Source organism: Nicotiana tabacum, chromosome 16 (genome assembly GCF_000715075.1).
Source record: "Nicotiana tabacum cultivar K326 chromosome 16, ASM71507v2, whole genome shotgun sequence".
Classification (NCBI taxonomy): Eukaryota; Viridiplantae; Streptophyta; class Magnoliopsida; order Solanales; family Solanaceae; genus Nicotiana; species Nicotiana tabacum.
The window spans coordinates 19,690,625-19,708,760 of NC_134095.1; the positions used below are offsets into that span (position 1 = coordinate 19,690,625).

An 18,136-nucleotide genomic window follows, 5' to 3' on the forward strand; every position below is an offset into this window, starting at 1 on the left:
TAAATGGAATTTAGACCTCATTTTGGGGTCGGATTTTGAAACTAATAATATGTTCGGGCTCGTGGGTGAATAGGTGATCGGGTTTTAGTTCGAACCTCATGTTTTGACCAAGCGGGCCCGGGGTCGATTTTTGACTTTTGGGGGAAAATGATAGAAAACCTATAATTGAGCATTGGGTATGAATTCTTTAGCATTTATTGATGTTTTTAAATCAACTTGGACTAGATACGGGTTGTTTGGAGGCTAATTCTAAAGGAAAAGCGGTGTTTGAGACTTGAGTTGGCCGTGGAAGTTCGAGGTAAGTGGTTGGTCTAACCTTAGCTTGAGGGATTAAGAGTTGTGTCCTATTTGCTACATGTTATTTGTTGTGTACGACGTATAGGCATGGTGATGAGTATCTATACATTGGTGTCAAGCATGACCGTGAGTCTTAAATTGAAATTGTTGTGTTCTTGATAAATCCTACGAATGCCTAAGTTGTTGATTCTCTGTGTTGAGCAAGGATTATGATTATTATCATGGGAATTACTGATGATTGGGTATTATTGCTAATTGAGGTAGTTAGATGTTGGAACAAGTTTGGTTATAACTGATTTTCCCTTGCCGGGACGTAATTACTTATACTGTCGATTCCCTTACCGGGGTAGTGTTGTTTCTTTATTGATCCCTTTCCAGGACTTTTATTGTGATTGGTGTTGAACGGTATATGTGGATCGGGTTGCGTGCCGCAACAATATTATATTTGGATCGGGTTGCACGCCGCAACAATATTATATTTGGATCGGGTTGCACGCCGCAACTATATTATATTTGGATCGGGTTGTACACCGCAACAATGATATAAATTGGATCGGGTTGCATGCCACAACAGTGTTATTATGTTTTGGATCGGGTTGCGCACCGCAACAATATATAATACGAAGTGCTTATAGATTGATGACGAGTTCCTTATTGTTTTGCTATGAATTCTAAATTGTCGTTATGCCTTCCTCTTAAATTACTGCTGGTAATGATATTCCCCCGCAACATGTTTCCCCCTCCCATCTTTACTTGCTTATTTCTGTTTTATTTTCTGCTATATACTATATAACTGCACAGGTTTATTTGGTAGTCTGGTCCTAGCCTCATCACTACTTCGTCGGGGTTAGGCCATGCACTTACCAACACATGGGGTCGATTGTGCTGATACTACACTCTACGCTAAATGCAGATCCTAGAGTGGCAGCTTTTGGACTGTAGCATTGGGTGGCTGCCTTCAGTCCAGTTAGACATCCCGAGGTAGTCCTGCAGGCGTCCGCAAGCCCGACGTTATCTTCTATCTTTATATGTATTCTGTTTTATTTACTTCAGAGACAAATTGTACCTTTCTTTCCAGACATTTGTATGTAGTATTCATAGGTGATCCGTGATATTTGACACCGGATTTCGGGTAGAGATGTATGTTGGTATTGTCGTACTGGTTTTGGCTAAGTTATCAGATTAAGTCTTCCGCATGTATTAATTTATCGTTAATATTTCATTGTTAATCGCATGTTAATTTAAATTGTTAAAAAGGTTAAATAAAAGAGTTAGTGATTTTATATTATGCGGCTTGACTAGCTTTCACGAGTAGGCGCCATCACGATTCCCAAGGGTCGGAAATCCGGGTCGTGACACTTAGTCAACCAAATACAAACTTAACGCATCTTTCTTATCATACCATCATGGGTAAATGGGCTAGAAAGGCCGTTATGAGATAACTAGAATAAAACATAAGGGAATACTAGACATAGGACAACCAAACATAGTATATAAGCTTATACATGTGACATACGAGCCTATAACGCTGACATGATTATTTCTACACTCAAAACATTGGCCGCCAAGGCCATACAAGTATCCTTATACATTTGACATCTATCTACAAGCCTCTAAGAGTACATAAATGTCATAAAGGTCGGGACAGGGCCCCACCATACCAATCAATACATGTCCAAATCATATTGACCAAATAGGCAATTCCTGAGCAAATGGAGTGCACCAACACCTTCTATTGAGTTGATAGCCTACTTGGAGGATTCTCAATTTGTGTATCGGCACCTGCGGGCATGAAACGTAGCATGCCCAGGCAAAAGAGATGTTAGTACAAATAAAGTACTGAGTATATAAGGCATGAAAATCAGTACATAAAAGACATAAAAGAAATGTGGAGTAAAGAATTCTAACTGTAGCATCTAAGTGCCCCTGAGGGCTAGTAACATGAAATGTATGATACATATATATACATAAACTTTTAAAAACATACGCCTTTGTGAGCATCATCATTATTATATTGTACCCGACCTCGAAGAAGACTCGGTAAAAGTGTACCCGACCATCATAAGGCTCGGTAGAATCATACTCGGCCACGTGTATATATATATATATATATATATATATATATATATATATATATATATATATATATATATATATATATATATATATATATATATATATATATATATATATATATATATATATATATATATATATATATATATATATATATATATATATATATATATATATATATATATATATATATATATATATATATATATATATATATATATGTTCTAAACCTTTCAGAGTGACGTAAGGTCATTGCACCTTCGATTAACATTATGGGCATCATAGAATCAATATAAACTTCAATAGGATTTAAGGATCATACATACTTCTTTAGAATAACTTTATAAAGAAAGAACAACATGGACAACCTTAGTTACTAGGAATAGATCCAGTATGAAATAGCGTATCATTTATGTTCATTTCACTTAGATCATGCTAAAAGAAAGAAGGATGTGCCGTAACATACCTTTGCAATCTTCTCTCCAATCGTCAAGCAAGCTCAATATGATCTTCTTACGTCTACAATGAGTAACCTGACTTCGTCGTCATCATATAAGCATTGTAACTCTCATACTTCAAAACTAATATTCTACAAGAAAATGGACAACATCCCCTATTTTTACTACATCCTATAAGTTATTAAAAGTCACCAAACATCCCAAACAACAACAATATAATTCACAATAAGCTCTTTGATTACTTCAACAACCATTTTGAGCGGCAAACTATATTTACAATTAATAAAATATAATTTTATCCAATTTCTTTTCCATGAACCTGCCTACAACTTGTATAACATTATACTTATAATTACCATATCATTTTCAGCCAAAAACATCATAAGAATAATCTTCAAAAATAGTCCACACGCCTAGTACCTTAACATTTATCATCAACCTCTTATTTTTCATGTTATCTTCTTCAATCCACTGAATTAGCATATAGATAAGCTTAACAACAATAGCCAAAACATAATCAAACTATTTATAACAATTTCCAGCCACAACAAACCATATATACAGCCTCAACACAACCCACAAAAAAAGATAACGATTTCTTATGCCATGTCAATTACTATCTTATAGATTTTCACTCAAACAACTCAACCAACACATGATTAACCTTAAGCACAAACAAGAACATGGTTTATTTACCTTAGGCAGTAGATAAAACTTGAAATCCCCAGCTTGTGTAGCTTACAATAACCCTCAATCACACCACAACACTATAGGAGTTGTATTCTCTTCTTGAATTAACTTGTGTTCAAGTTGGTGTGTAAACACTTGTATTTCGCCTCGAACTCGAATATATATGAAGGAAGGAGTGATTCTTAACTTAATCATAAATAACAACACGAAATCTAAGGTTACTTACCTTTGAAGAACCCTCCAAAACAGGTACAAGATGAAGAACTACGATCTAGCAAGCACCACGAAATTTCTAGTATTGGATTCATGTTTGTATCTTAGGTTTTCACCCTAGAATCATGAAGGAATGCTTGAAGAGAATTTAGGAGGGTTTAGAAATTGTTTTGGACGATTAAAATGAGTTAAAACAACAAATAATTGACGTAAATACAATCTGAAGTTTTACACTGACTTTGTGGGTCCCATGGGAAATACTTGTGCAGTATCGCAAAAATATAAATATCTCTCTATGCTAATATCGTATAGACGATCGGTTAGATGCGTTAGAAACTAGACTCGTAGATATTCAATTTGGTAGGTAGATCATCCTGTAATTCCAAGTAAATTTTGAGAAAACCTTAACTACATTTGACCTAAGTTTCGGCATATTTATGAATGTAACTTGTGATAACCTTTTCCAACTTTTGTTCCACAACTCGCTTGACTTCATAAAATAACACACGACTATCAGACAACTAAAATAGCTCATAAAATAACCTTCTTATAATTTTAAGCACCCTAATCTCACCCCAACAGTACCTTTTATAATATTCCAACTTATCAACTTTCGACGAAACTTATTTTCTTCAATTCGTTTAGCTTCTAAGCCTTCCAACCCTCTTGATACTTAGTATTCATGATTATAAATATTTGTAACCTCCACGGTAACATGATTAACTTAATTTATAAATTTTTCAAAGATTATTTTATTTATGAGCTTACATCAATTGACTTACGACGTATTCTTATATATGAAAACATGGGGTATAACACGTTACCAAGCTCAGGTATCGAAACGGCAGAGGCACGGGAAACGATGCGAGGCATCGGGAAAATGCATAATAATAACGCATGATGTCATGACGACACCCTGAATTGACGTGAATCCAAAAGCTACGGCTCACGAAAGGTCACGTTGTCATCCTGTCGAGACATCATCAGTCGACTTGCTCGCCCAAATTTCCCAATCACAACAAATAGTGTCCCCTCATTGAGGCCGTCCAGGGTCGACCTCAATAAGCAGAGGGACTAACTGTATAGGCCAAAATCTGCCCCGAAGAAAATTGAAATAAAGCGACGTCGGGGAAGGGATTGGCCGAGGTCAATTAGAAAGCACCAAGGTTCGTGACCGAGGAGCTGACCACGGCCGAGGTCGATTGTTGTGTCAACAGCTGCAACGATCACTATTTGAAATAAGATACTAAAGAGAATATTCCCTTGGATATTCCCTTGATTTGTAGTGTTAGAGTTGTTAGGAATATGACTTGTATAAATCGAGAAAGAGATAAGGGGATAAGGCATGTAATATTCATTTGATAAGAGTACTTTTTGAGAAGAAAACTTTCTCTCACTAGCAAAGATACAAACCCTACCTTTTTACTAAGATTCCATCATCTATTTTTTCATACTTTTTTATCAGATCCGAGAATAGTTTCAATATTCTATGATTTGTCTATCATTATCACTGTCAGAAAGAAGAATCATCTACCTCATTCAATATTGGGTGAATCATTCTCCCTATTTACACAAATGTCATTATTGCTATTTATTGCTTGATGTTACTCTATTATCGCTTCAATCATTTGGAATATTAAATGCGCACTGTTTTCAGCTCCGTACCAACATTATCTCACGTTATTTGTACTAATTAGTTCTAGATCTAGAAATATTATCACTAACTAGGTTTAACTCTTTTTGCACAAGATTTAATAGTTTGACTGAAAGTATATATTATATTTTGGTCAAACAGACATGTGATCTGAAAATTAGTTTTGAATTTAAAATGTCGAATCTGGCGGTCACGTTTGAACTTTAAATCTTTGCTCTAATTTTAAGAATTGGTCAATTTCTAGATACAAAGCCACAAAAGTGAGTATTAAGATATCGTTGACTTTCTCTGGTGGGCAAAATACCAGCTTAAGCATTGAGTTGATTATTCAGGAACTTTGCGAAAGCCAAATTGATCAAAGTTATTATTTTAAGTTACATATTTTAATATTATACAGTTACTTTGAAGTTTTCACTTTTGACATACATTTGTCTTTCGAAAAGTATAAAGGGACAGAACATAGAGTCGGTATGAATATCACAGAAACATTATACGTAACTTACTAAAAACCACTGCATCAACCTAAAAAGGAATATTGGAAAGAAAGAACTGACCCAAATAAGTTATTTGAATGGTCATTGTTTGAGCAAATAAATGCTAGACCAATTAATAATAAATTAATGGGGTAAATTTTAGTTGAGCTTAATAAATTTCAGATCAAATAGAACGAGATTCTTGTATAGTGAGAAGAATTTAAAAGCATTAATCAATGAGTTCAGTATATTACGATTGACAAAATATGTAATATCATAAATGTGCAATGAATGCAAAAAACGACAATGGTTATAGTATAAAGAAAATGTCACCCAATGATTGCGTGATTGGGTGTCTCTTCCATCTAATGTGAAAAGGTATACAGTTGATATGAATGTGGAATCTTTGAGATTTATGGAAGAAGGTTGAATAACATATGCTTGAATAAAGTGAATAAGACAACTCTTTCGTATATCTTTCTCGTGACTTTACAATGTGTTTCTTAGTTCTCAAAAAGGCAGATCCCCCATTATTCATTATCTCCTCCTATTTATAAAGGACATTCCCCAAAAAATCCTAAAAAGTACAACGCAGAGAATATCCAAAGGAATATTCTTCCTGTCTCTTTCTAAGTTCAAGTTACCATTATTATTTTATCTCAGCTGCCCATTTTTGGTCGTCGGCCTTTATCACAAGGACCGTCGGTCGCTATGTCATGGTCGACCCCGTCCTATGTCTTGCTTATCCGTTATCGTGGTTACCAAATTTGGATCTATACAGTCATTAGTTTAGCATATTCCATTATGTATTTTTTTCTTTTGTTTATCGATGTGTCTTTTTAACGAAACTTAGACATAAAGCTCCCGTTTGATCATAAATTTTAGCTTTTTTTATTATTTTTTTAAAAATATTGTTTGTTCAAGGAGTATGATCAGTTTTTGAGAAATTTTGGAAAACAAATTCAAGTCTTACGATTTTTGGGAGAAACTTTTTCTTCCACTCACAAAACTTTAACTTTTCGTCAAATAGAATGCATGTATAAACACAACTTCAACTTTCAAATGTTATTTTTCGCCACAACTTCAAAAACTCTTTTTTCAAGTTTCAACCAAATCTATGTCCAAATGGTTACTCCCAAACGCACACGCAAGTATACGTGATCGTACAATTAATATAGGATTGTAAGTCTAGATATCGTATCCACCGGAACTTGTGATTAACTATCAACTAAATTAAACTCAAACAATTAATCTATTCAAGCAATTTCTAAGGTATAATTATTCAACTAAAGCTAATCTAGAGTAGTAAACTAAGAAAATAAAGGAAACAAGTTGGAAAAATTAGACACAAATTTAATGAAAGACGATATTCTCGAGCTATGGGTTAGCTAACAATCTCATTGAGGCTTCCACTTAAATTGTCTAATTAATTTATCTGGTTTATTGATTGACAGGATTAATAATACCCTTAGTACTCTCCTGAACTACTACTCGGTTATTCAAGCTAACCTAACACCTATATTCCTATGGAATTAGGATCAATAATAATGCATTAATAATTCCCGTATAGTAACCAAGCTAGGCGATTAGGTATATCCCTATCCTAACCGCAAATTCGTTCCCGATGCCCAGGTTCAAGATCTTGCTCTACTCAATCCTATATGTGATCTAGAATTTTCTCTCCCGAGTTCAATCCTAAATTCGTAGATAGTATTCAATTGGTGATCAAGTAATCAAATAATTAAGCGCAAGATAGAATAAATAAACTCATACGATAAATTAGCAAGAACAATTCAAACTTCAAATTACAACGTTCCGGTAGCACCAACAACTCTAGAACCACTACAACAAATTTGATTTATAGCAACAAATGTCTTTGTCACTAAAAGGCTTTATTTCGTCACTAAATATCTTTTCTGACCAAATTTTTTTCGTCAATTCTTCGAAGCCATAAATGGGTCACTAAAAGTTTACAAAGACGATTTAGTGGTTCATCGCTAAATGACGTTACATTAGTGACAAATTTATTATTTTGTCCCCAAATATATTAAATCAGTGACGAATTTGTTTGTCAGAAAAACTTCAACTTTTTTGTAGTAGAAATAACTTTCGTCACTAAATAAATTCTTAATACCGACGAAACAAATTTATCACTATTTTTTATCTTGATTAGTGACAATTCTAATTGTCTCTAAAGTGGTATCTAATTTGTAGTTGAAAAATGTGATTTTGTCACTGAAGATATGCAAATTTTAAAGAAAAAGATTATCATTTGTACACAAAACGTTTTCGTCCCTAAATGTATGAAATTAAAGACAAATTTGTTTGTCTAGAAAACTGTAACGATTTGTGACTGAAAGGTATTTGGCGATGATTATATAGGTTTTGGTACTATTTGCCATTTTTAGATAAATAGATTATTTTAATATTTAGAATTTATAAATAATAATGAATATTCTATAATTGAATATAATACATTTTTTACAAATTTTAATGTTTATAGGACAAATTGTTAAAAACTGCAGAATCTTTATTTCTCATAGAGGATTAGTTACAATATTTGGGATTATGGGAATACAAAGATGAGGATTAAAAATATATACACAAAAATATGAGTAGAGGAGTAAAAACATGACATTTACCCTGTATATTACAAAGATTTCAGTCTCAAATCCCCAACTAACATAAAGAGACTGCATCTAACACTTAATACATTCACCATTTCTCAATTTAAAATCTTTAGATTCTTGAACATTTTTTTTGACTGCATAGTTTCTTTTTCTGTTTGCCACGGATCTCTTCTTGCTTGGCTCTATCTCTCGCCCATGTTTTGGCTTGAAAAGCCTCATATTGGTGAAGGCATGACCTTGTTTGTCAGAGAAAAAAGATAGTCAAAGACATGACATCAACAGAAAAACATAGAAGACTAACGAGTTTAAATAAAAAGAGAAGAAAGACAAACCTATAGATCTTTCGTGAAACCGTCAATGATGGCAGAGTTTTGAAGAAACATAGTCACTTTTTTATGAGAGAGAAGTCGGGAGATGTGAAACTGTAAATCAGTCTACAGTTTTAATTTGTGGGAATGAGCATTTGATCCATGATGAGTATCTTTATGGATTGATTCTGTTTCATTTCCTTAAGTTTAGGGATACTAACAAGAAAATGAGCCGATTATCTCGTCCACTTTGCTATGCTAGTTATTCTTACTTATCTAGCATTTTTATTTATTTGACGAAAAAAATTTAAATTGGTAAAAGAATCAAAAGAGAACTACATAAAGTAAAAGATCAATTTTCAAATTCTATTCAAAATTATACGTTAAGGCCGAAATTTCTATATTTTGCAAGAAGCCTTAAAACAATACTTTTACGTAATTCCCTTTTAAAATTCTTTTGATTTAAGAAAATCAAACATTATGTTTTCTAAAAAAGATACAGCAAAAAAAAAAGAAATCAAAAGTTCCTTAGTTTTTTTTTTTTTTTGAAATTCCTTAGTTTGTTTATTTGAACATAACATTATGAAAAATAGAAGAAAGTATCATTTATTTTCAAAGAATTTTCCTCTTTTCTTTTTCAACTAGTATTAGTACCCGCACGGATGCGCGGACATTAATCATGTCAAATATTTAAGTTATTTGAATTGTATGTAAATAATCTTAAAATTTACACTTTCTCAGTAAATATAGATAATCATTGGATATTAACTACATGAAAAAAATTAACCATTTCTTCTATTTTTCTTTTTTGATACAATTCTTGCCGATGTCATTGGATCCTAAAAATAGGAAGTAAAATAATAACTCATATTTATGGCAAAACAATCAAATGTTGAAACAATGAACGACTCTTTGGATAAGACTTAACTCTTTTACTACTATTTGAACTCTTATTTGGTGTGTTGATATCTCTTAAAAAATATTTCTTTCTTAAATTTCAGTTTCTAAAATATTATTTTTTAATAGTAATTATTTTTATAATAATGTAATTGAAAATATTATTCTTAATTCAAAACTCATTTTAGTTGGCTATCTAAAAATATAAAAAATTCTTTAGCTAGTGAATTATTTTTACTCCATTTTAATATTTGACATTAAGCATATTAAATATCTGAGTTATTTGAATTATATGTAAATAACCTTAACATTTAAACTTTCTAAATAATTATGGATAATTGTCAGATATTAATTAAGAAATACTACATGAAAAAAGACTAATATTTTCTCCATTCTCGTAGTGATAATTTTATTTTTGCACTATTCTCATATGTGTAATTGGAACCTAAAAATAGCCACAAAATAAAATAATAACTCATACTTATGGCAAAGCACAAAGGTTAACACGATATAAACGATTCTTTAATTACGACGTGACTCTTATACTACGACTTGAACTCTTATTTAGTATCATTTTATCTTTCAAAAACTATTTCTATTTTGAAATTTTAATTTCTAAAACTTTTTATATTTTAATAATGATTATCTTTATAATGATGCAAGTGAAGATGTTATCCTTAATTTAAAATTAACTTTAATCGGCTATCTAAAAATTTAAATGATTCTTTGGCCGGATTTATTTCAGTATGACTCTACCTTAAATTTATCGATATTTCTAGCCCCAGAATTTGAATTTTTAATACCCTATATATACAAAAAAATTGTTCTTTGAATTATTAAATGTTAAATTAGTTGATTATTATTATAAAATATTGCATATATTGTCTTAAAATTGTCAAGTAGTTTATAAAAAATTGACACTTTATTTTTAAAAACGACACATAATGTAAATTAAAAAAATATTCTAAGATATCCTTATCTTATAATCTATATATTTGAGTTGAAACAAAAATATTTGAAATCGATGAGATTAACTTTCAAATATTTTATACTCAACAAAGATGAAACATAAGTCATTTTTTATTTCTAGTTTTAACCTTTTTTCAATATTTATTTTCTTTTATCTTATTTTTTATGTCATTATTTATTTTGTTACAAAAAATTAATTTATTTCACTATAAAAGGATGAGTTTTAATAAAAATTATCGACATATGAACTTTAATTATATTTTTAGTCTTTGGTTGAAATTATTTCATATTTTTCTTTTGGCTTTATCTAATCAGCCGAATCACCCGACCACTTAAATAAAAAAATTGAATGATGTATAATTTATATATAATCCATATATAATATGTGTACAATCATGTGTTGTTGGTATATCATCTATTTATATTAGCTATAAAAAGTAAACAATAAATATGGCCGAATATTATATAAATATTCCATAAGATTTCGGTTTTTTTAGTTTATCCATGATATAACTTCTATTATAATAATTTTAAACTCTCTACTAATGTTCAGAAATATCTTATCTTTTTATTATCTTTGAATTAAAAAAAAGTAAAGACATTTTTCAAAATAATTTGTTTACATTTTTTTAAAAATATTTCAAGTCATACCAATTTTTTCTTTATATATACTCTTTGTTACTTTTAAAAGTCGTTATAGAAACTATAAATTAGAAACCAATTTCTCTCTTGTTGAGTTTAAAAAAAACCTTTCACATAATCTAATGATTCAAAACTAATATTTTCAACGAAAAAAATATTATACCCTTACAATATTGGCTTGACTACAGCTAAATGAAGGGGTTTCAGCTTATACCCTTCAATTCCTTGAATGTGCTAAATTAAAATTAATGATAGCAGTTGTATAGTCAAAGTTTTGTTATTTGTTTTATGTTCATTTATGCAAATTGACTCTTCAAACAAATATTCTTCAAGAAGAAAAAAGAAACAACTTTTTTTCTTAATATTGACTAATTTTGTGGTGTTTCTTTCTCCAGCATGTATGTTTACTTTATTATATATATATAAGTAAACTTTTATTTGATTTTGTAAACTCTTTTTTGTTATTTAGATAAACATAGACGTGTACCCTATATATTACATTTATTTTAAAAGAATTTTATTTTATTCAAATCTAGCTACAGTGTTTCAAAGAACTATACTTATAGGATTTTAAATGTGAAAGAGTTTTATAGTTTTATGGAGTAGTCTTTGTTTTTTTCTAGAGACGAAGTAGTATTTAAATAATTAGAAAAAATAACAAAAGTTCCTAACATGATTGCATATGATCATTAACCGAATTAAGTATAATAACATGATAAAAAAAGATAAATTTTATTTTTAATTTAAATTCGAATTTTAGAACTTTATCTATAAATTCAAAAAATTTAATTTCAATATATATATATATATATATATATATATATATATATATATATATATATATATATATATATATATATATATATATATATATATATATATATATATATATATATATATATATATATATATATATATATATATATAAATACAGAATAAAGTTACCATATACTATTAAAATTTATTAGCTTGTCACTTGACTTAACCATAATGTCAATTATATATGGTAACTTTCTTGCTTTAATATATATATAGATTTAAAAATATATTTAGAAAATAATCTTAAATGTTTTTAATTATTAAACCTTAGGATAAATTAGACTAAACACCTTTGTAATATGACTCAGTTGCAACTATGTTTCTTGTATTTTAAATCAAACACTTACACTCCTTATACTATAAAAATTTTATATAAATATAACGACTCAGTAACAAATATACATCACTCCCCCTTGTATTTCGATATCAAACATTTATACTTCATATACTATGAATATCCTAAAATTTTATGATCACTTAATTAAGATATACTCCCCTTATTCCCTATATTTTTGTAAAAATATTTAAACCCCTTGTATAATAAGAATCATGCATCAAGATAAATGATCTTCCAACTAAGTGAATTTATGATAATTTAGAGTGGAACAATAAATAAGCAAAATAAAATAAAAAATAAGAAATTTTTATATAATAAAATATTATAATTTAAAAAGTACGAATAGATTATGTGTTTATGAAGCACACAATGTTTTAAAGGATACATGTTTCAAACAATATTTATCATCTCTTTTGGTGATGAATAATAGTATCGTGAACAACAATAAATCTAGTGTAATTCTACAAGTGGAGTCTTGGGATGATAGTATTTACAAAAATCCTACTCCTACCTTGAGAAGATAGAGAGACTGTTTCTGATAGTCCCTCAGCTTCAGAAAAATAATAGTACTGTGAATTACTTCTTAATTTTGTTAATTTTTTGAAAGCAAACAATATTAGAGTTGTATTATATAATTGTGATTTATTTTTATAATAACAAAATTCATTTTTAAACTTATATGAAACTTTGTTGCATCTCAAACAATAATAGTTTAATAATTAAATGAGTAATCTTTAGAGATATTTTTTTTATTTAAAAAAAAAATGTTTCTTGATTCATTTACTAGTACATTTGCTTTTCAAGATCATATTTTTTAAAAATAAGGGTTGTTATGACTTTATAGTTGATTCATACATCATGGTATTTTATAAAAATTTGTCATATTTCATATATAACTTTTTGGATTTATGATATAAAAAAATGCCAATTCAAAATTTCTTTGTTTTTTAAATAATTTTGTTTTTATTTTTAAAAATAAAAAAATATTTATTCAGAAAATATTATTGAGAATAATAGAATAAAAATTCTATATCTTCTATTATATTATAAAAAGAAAGTAGCATACAAAAATTTAAACAAAGTAATATGCTAATAAAAGTTTCTATTAATAATGCAATAATACTAAATATTGGATAATATAATAAATAAAAATACTGAACATGCCTATATTTCCATGCCTATATAAGTCTCCTTAATTTAATAGAGATTTTATTAATTAAAATTCAGATAATATTATTGAGAAAAATAGGATAAAATTTAAAATAAAAAAATATTTCAAGATTAATAAAATATATATCTTCTATAATTACAAAAAGAAAGTAGTAAACAAAAATATTAAACAAAAAAATATGCTAATATAAATTTCTATTAACAATGTGAAAATACTAAATATTGTATAAGTATAATAAAGAAAAATATTGAACCAAAAAGCTATTCAATGACTATACAAGTCTCTTTAATTTAATAGAAATTTTATTCATTAAAATTCAGACAATATTATTGAGAACATTAGAATAAAATTTAAAACAAAAAAATATTTCAAGAGTAATAAAATATATATCTTCTATAATATTACCCAAAAAAAGTAGTAGACAAAAATATTAAACAAAGTAATATGGAAATAAACATTTCTATTAATAATGAAATTATACTAAATATTGGATAATATAATAAATAAAAATACATAACAAAAAGTTATTCGATCACTATATAAGTCCCTTTAATTTAATAGAAATTTTATTCACTAAAATTCAAAATAAAAAATATTTCAAGATTAATAAAACATATATATCTTCTCTTATATTATAAAAAGAAAGAGATCAGACAAAAATATTAAACAAAGTAATATGCTAATAAAAATTTCTATTAACAATGTACAATACTAAGCATTGGATAATAGAATAAAGAACATATAGAACAAAATATTTATTCAATAACTATATAAGTCCATTCGAACTAATTCAACACCATTCATTTAGAAAAATAATACAATAATATTCGTATTATAAATAAAAACTAAATAAATAAAATTAAAATATTTGAGAACAAAAATTAGTGTATAAAGAATAGAATAGATATAATGTGATTATAACCCCACTTTAAATTTATTTGACAAAATTAAGTAAATAAATAATGCTCAAAAATATTATTAATAAATTTATATGTCGAAATAATTTGAGAAACTCATACAGGATAAAATCAAACTAAATTTAAAGAGTAATATAAAATTATATTAAATATATTATATGAAACTGGTAATTTATTAAAAATTTATATGTGAATTTAATAATATTAAATAATTGAAAATACGATTAGATAATAAAGGAACAAAAAATATAAATTTTTTGGAAAATATAAAAATATAAGATTTATAATTAAAATTATGATGATAAAAGTCGTATATATACACATTCCTAAAATCATAATTAAAAAATAGTCAAAAAAGAAGAATACTTTTAAAAATAAAATCAAGTGATATCGTAGAAACATGTATACTAATTAAATTTCTCGGGTAGGAAATTTTAGTTAATAAATTGAACTCATAATTTTATAATAAAAATATAAAATTCTATTAGCATATTATACATTAAAAGAATATATTATATATATAGCACAAATTAATAATTATTAAAAATATGTGTAGATTTTTAAAAAAATAAAAATAAAAGTCCTATCTCTTTATACTTTTGATGAATTCAAAATTATAATTTAGTAAAAAATAATATTATATTATATAATTGTTTAGTAAAATACAAAATGAGAAAACTAATTAAATATTACAGTAGAAAAGAATGTACGAAAAGAGGGGGTCAAGAAAATTTTATGATATTTATATTTTGAATTAATTAATAAGAAAATATAAATAAATAGTACTGAAGAAAATTATTGATAAATTTAGACAATTGAAGAATTTTGAACAGTATAACATAAGTTTTAAAAAAATATTTTAGAGTAAGAAAATCTATTTCTCTATTATATTAAAAAAAGTAGTATCAAAATAGTAAGCCATTTGACAAGTCAATAAAAAGTCATATTATTAAATATATAGTATTAAATACTTGCTAATTTAATAATAATAAAGAATAAATAAGGAGCAAATAATTTATTTCATTACTATATAATGTTTATCTTTTGAATTTGTATCGATTTATTATATTAAATAATTAAATAACAACTTATGTTTTTTAAAATAATATAATATATTATATCTTAATTTCATAAGATTAATATTCTGTTAAATTATTCGTATCGTGCGGGTTCTAACACTAATTAGTGATAAAAACTGAAGTCACAATAAATACAAATTTTTATGGCTAAAAATGTACCTATTAACTATACAGAGTCTATTTTGTCACTATTTTAACAACAAATTTTTTAGCGACGGAACTTTTCTCGATTACCAAACTTTAATTAAAGTTGAGACAAATAATTTTGTCACAAATTGCCTGCATATATTATCACTAACTTTGTATATTATTAGTGACAAAAGCTAAAGTCACAAATGAATATAAAATTTATGTCAAAAGTTTGTACGATTTAACTACAAATTTTATTTCATTGCTATTTTAACAGTGTATTTTTAGTGACGGAACTTTTTTGTATCCAAACTTTAACTATTTTTTAAGACAAATGATGATTTGTCACAAATTATTTGCAGCATCAGTGACGAAATTAATTGTCACTGATAATTTATTTTTGTGGCTAATGTTTCTCAATAGTTGGCGCCAACCCATATTTTTGGTGGGAAACCTTAGTAGACAAAATTTTTGCTATGAAGTTTGTGTTTCGTCACTAAAAGTATATGACTCATGGATTTAAGTACGAAATGTAATTTTTGTCACAAAAAGTGAATAATTAGTGACGAATTTTCTATTGTAGCTAATAATTTCGTGGTTAAAAATCACATTTGTTGTAGTGATAACACAAAGGTGTTGCTGATTATGCAAGAGAAGAGAAAAAAATTAGTTGGAAGCCTCCTCCAAGTGTGGTCCGTGTTCCTGCACGAAAATTCCCCTTCAAGGTATGTTAGATCTCCTCCAAATTAGGTTTATGACTCTTTTTATATAAGTTTGGGGAGTCTAGGACCGAAAAAGATCTTCTCCTAGTCGAAATAAGACAATTCCTGAGATTGGACGCCCTGAGCAGTGCGTCGTGCTAACTTGGGTGCTGAAAATTTTGGGCTTCTGGTTTTAGTGCCAGAGGTAGCGCGACGCGCTACCCTGGACACTAGAATTTGGCACTTATCCAATTTCTTCTTTTTTAGCTCAAACTCATGTGCATTCAATCCAATTCACTCCCAATTGATTCCTACACGTATAAATACAAAAATTTAACTCAACTCATTGCGATTACACATTAAAACCAACAAGAATAGAACAAAATATGAGGCGATTCATATATAAAATATATATATTTAGCCAAACATCACTAGCAAAGAAAACCCAAAGTTGATATTAATTACTATAAAGTTAACATCAGGGAGAAATTGATGAGGTTTTATTCTAACGACTTTGAGAAAATTATTAGTAGCATTTTTTATGAATTTCTTAACCTTTTTAATGGCAATTCTTGTAGGGTCTACCATACATGTCTTTTGTTTCTGATTTATGGCACATGACGTCAGATCCACCACAAATTGTTATTGCCCCGCCCAATTTAACATTCCTTTTGTTCTTTGTTTCCCTTACGATTTCTTTATTACTTTACTCTTTTGTTACAATGATATTCTACGAGTACGACGAAATCTTGAAAACTATGCAGTTGTAAGAGACTCCCAATATTATTTAGTACTAGTATACTTAATATTTTACAAAAGTATTTTTTTTTTTAAAAATACTATAGACACAAAGGAGCATTAAAGTGCTACTGTTAGTTTATGAACATATAAATGTACTGTATATTCTATTATTCATACGTTCAAGTCATGAGAAAATATACTTATCCATTAGAAAACATCCGGTGAGGAAAAACCATAGTTTCAAATATGACACATAGAATAAACTAATTTTGTGATAGAGCAATATGCATTGTAGTTGCTACATATCACATCTACTGCTTGCAAAGTACTTGGACCTTAGTCATTCATCATCATTTTTTCGAAGTTTTAGTATTTGTTGAGGTTTTAGCTAAACTTTAGTCAAATAATGACTTGACAAACAATACCGAAATGGTTAGAGCTAGTATAATTCACCTCAAGAAGATATCACTGTGATCATCAAACGCTCCTTTGCATTGAAGTATACGGCAGAACTATTGAGAAAGAAATAATCCCAAAATGTTGGATTCTTAGGTGATAATGTCTCCATAGGCGACGCTGAAATGCAAGATAAAAGGGAAAAAACATTGAACAGGTGAATTCATACTGTTAAAACTTTGGAGAATATGAATTTCTGCATGTTATACATAATAGAACCAGTAAAAAGACAGTTAAAGAAATTCACACTGCAACACCTAAATTGCTTTTTGTTCCGAAGGAAACTTGAGGTGTTGGATGAGCTAGGATGCAATCCTTCAGAAACTAATAGTATTAAATGGAATGAATTAGTAATGAACTTAATTTTAAAGAAGGTAAGCACCAACCAATAAGTATTATCATAACATTTTCAAAACTAACATAAAATAATTACATAAGAATATTGAATGTCCACATTGTTTTATTGAAATATTTATGTC

General features: G+C 28.2%; 1 long non-coding RNA gene across 1 annotated transcript; it reads right to left on the reverse strand.

Annotated features, from left to right (window-relative positions):
• Nucleotides 1-8,370: 8,370 nt before the first annotated feature.
• LOC142170531 (uncharacterized) lies at nt 8,371-8,997 on the reverse strand. The gene is made up of 2 exons (XR_012699760.1): nt 8,824-8,997; nt 8,371-8,727 (listed from the first exon to the last, which is right to left on the reverse strand). It is a non-coding gene; the product is annotated as an uncharacterized LOC142170531 (long non-coding RNA).
• Nucleotides 8,998-18,136: the final 9,139 nt, after the last annotated feature.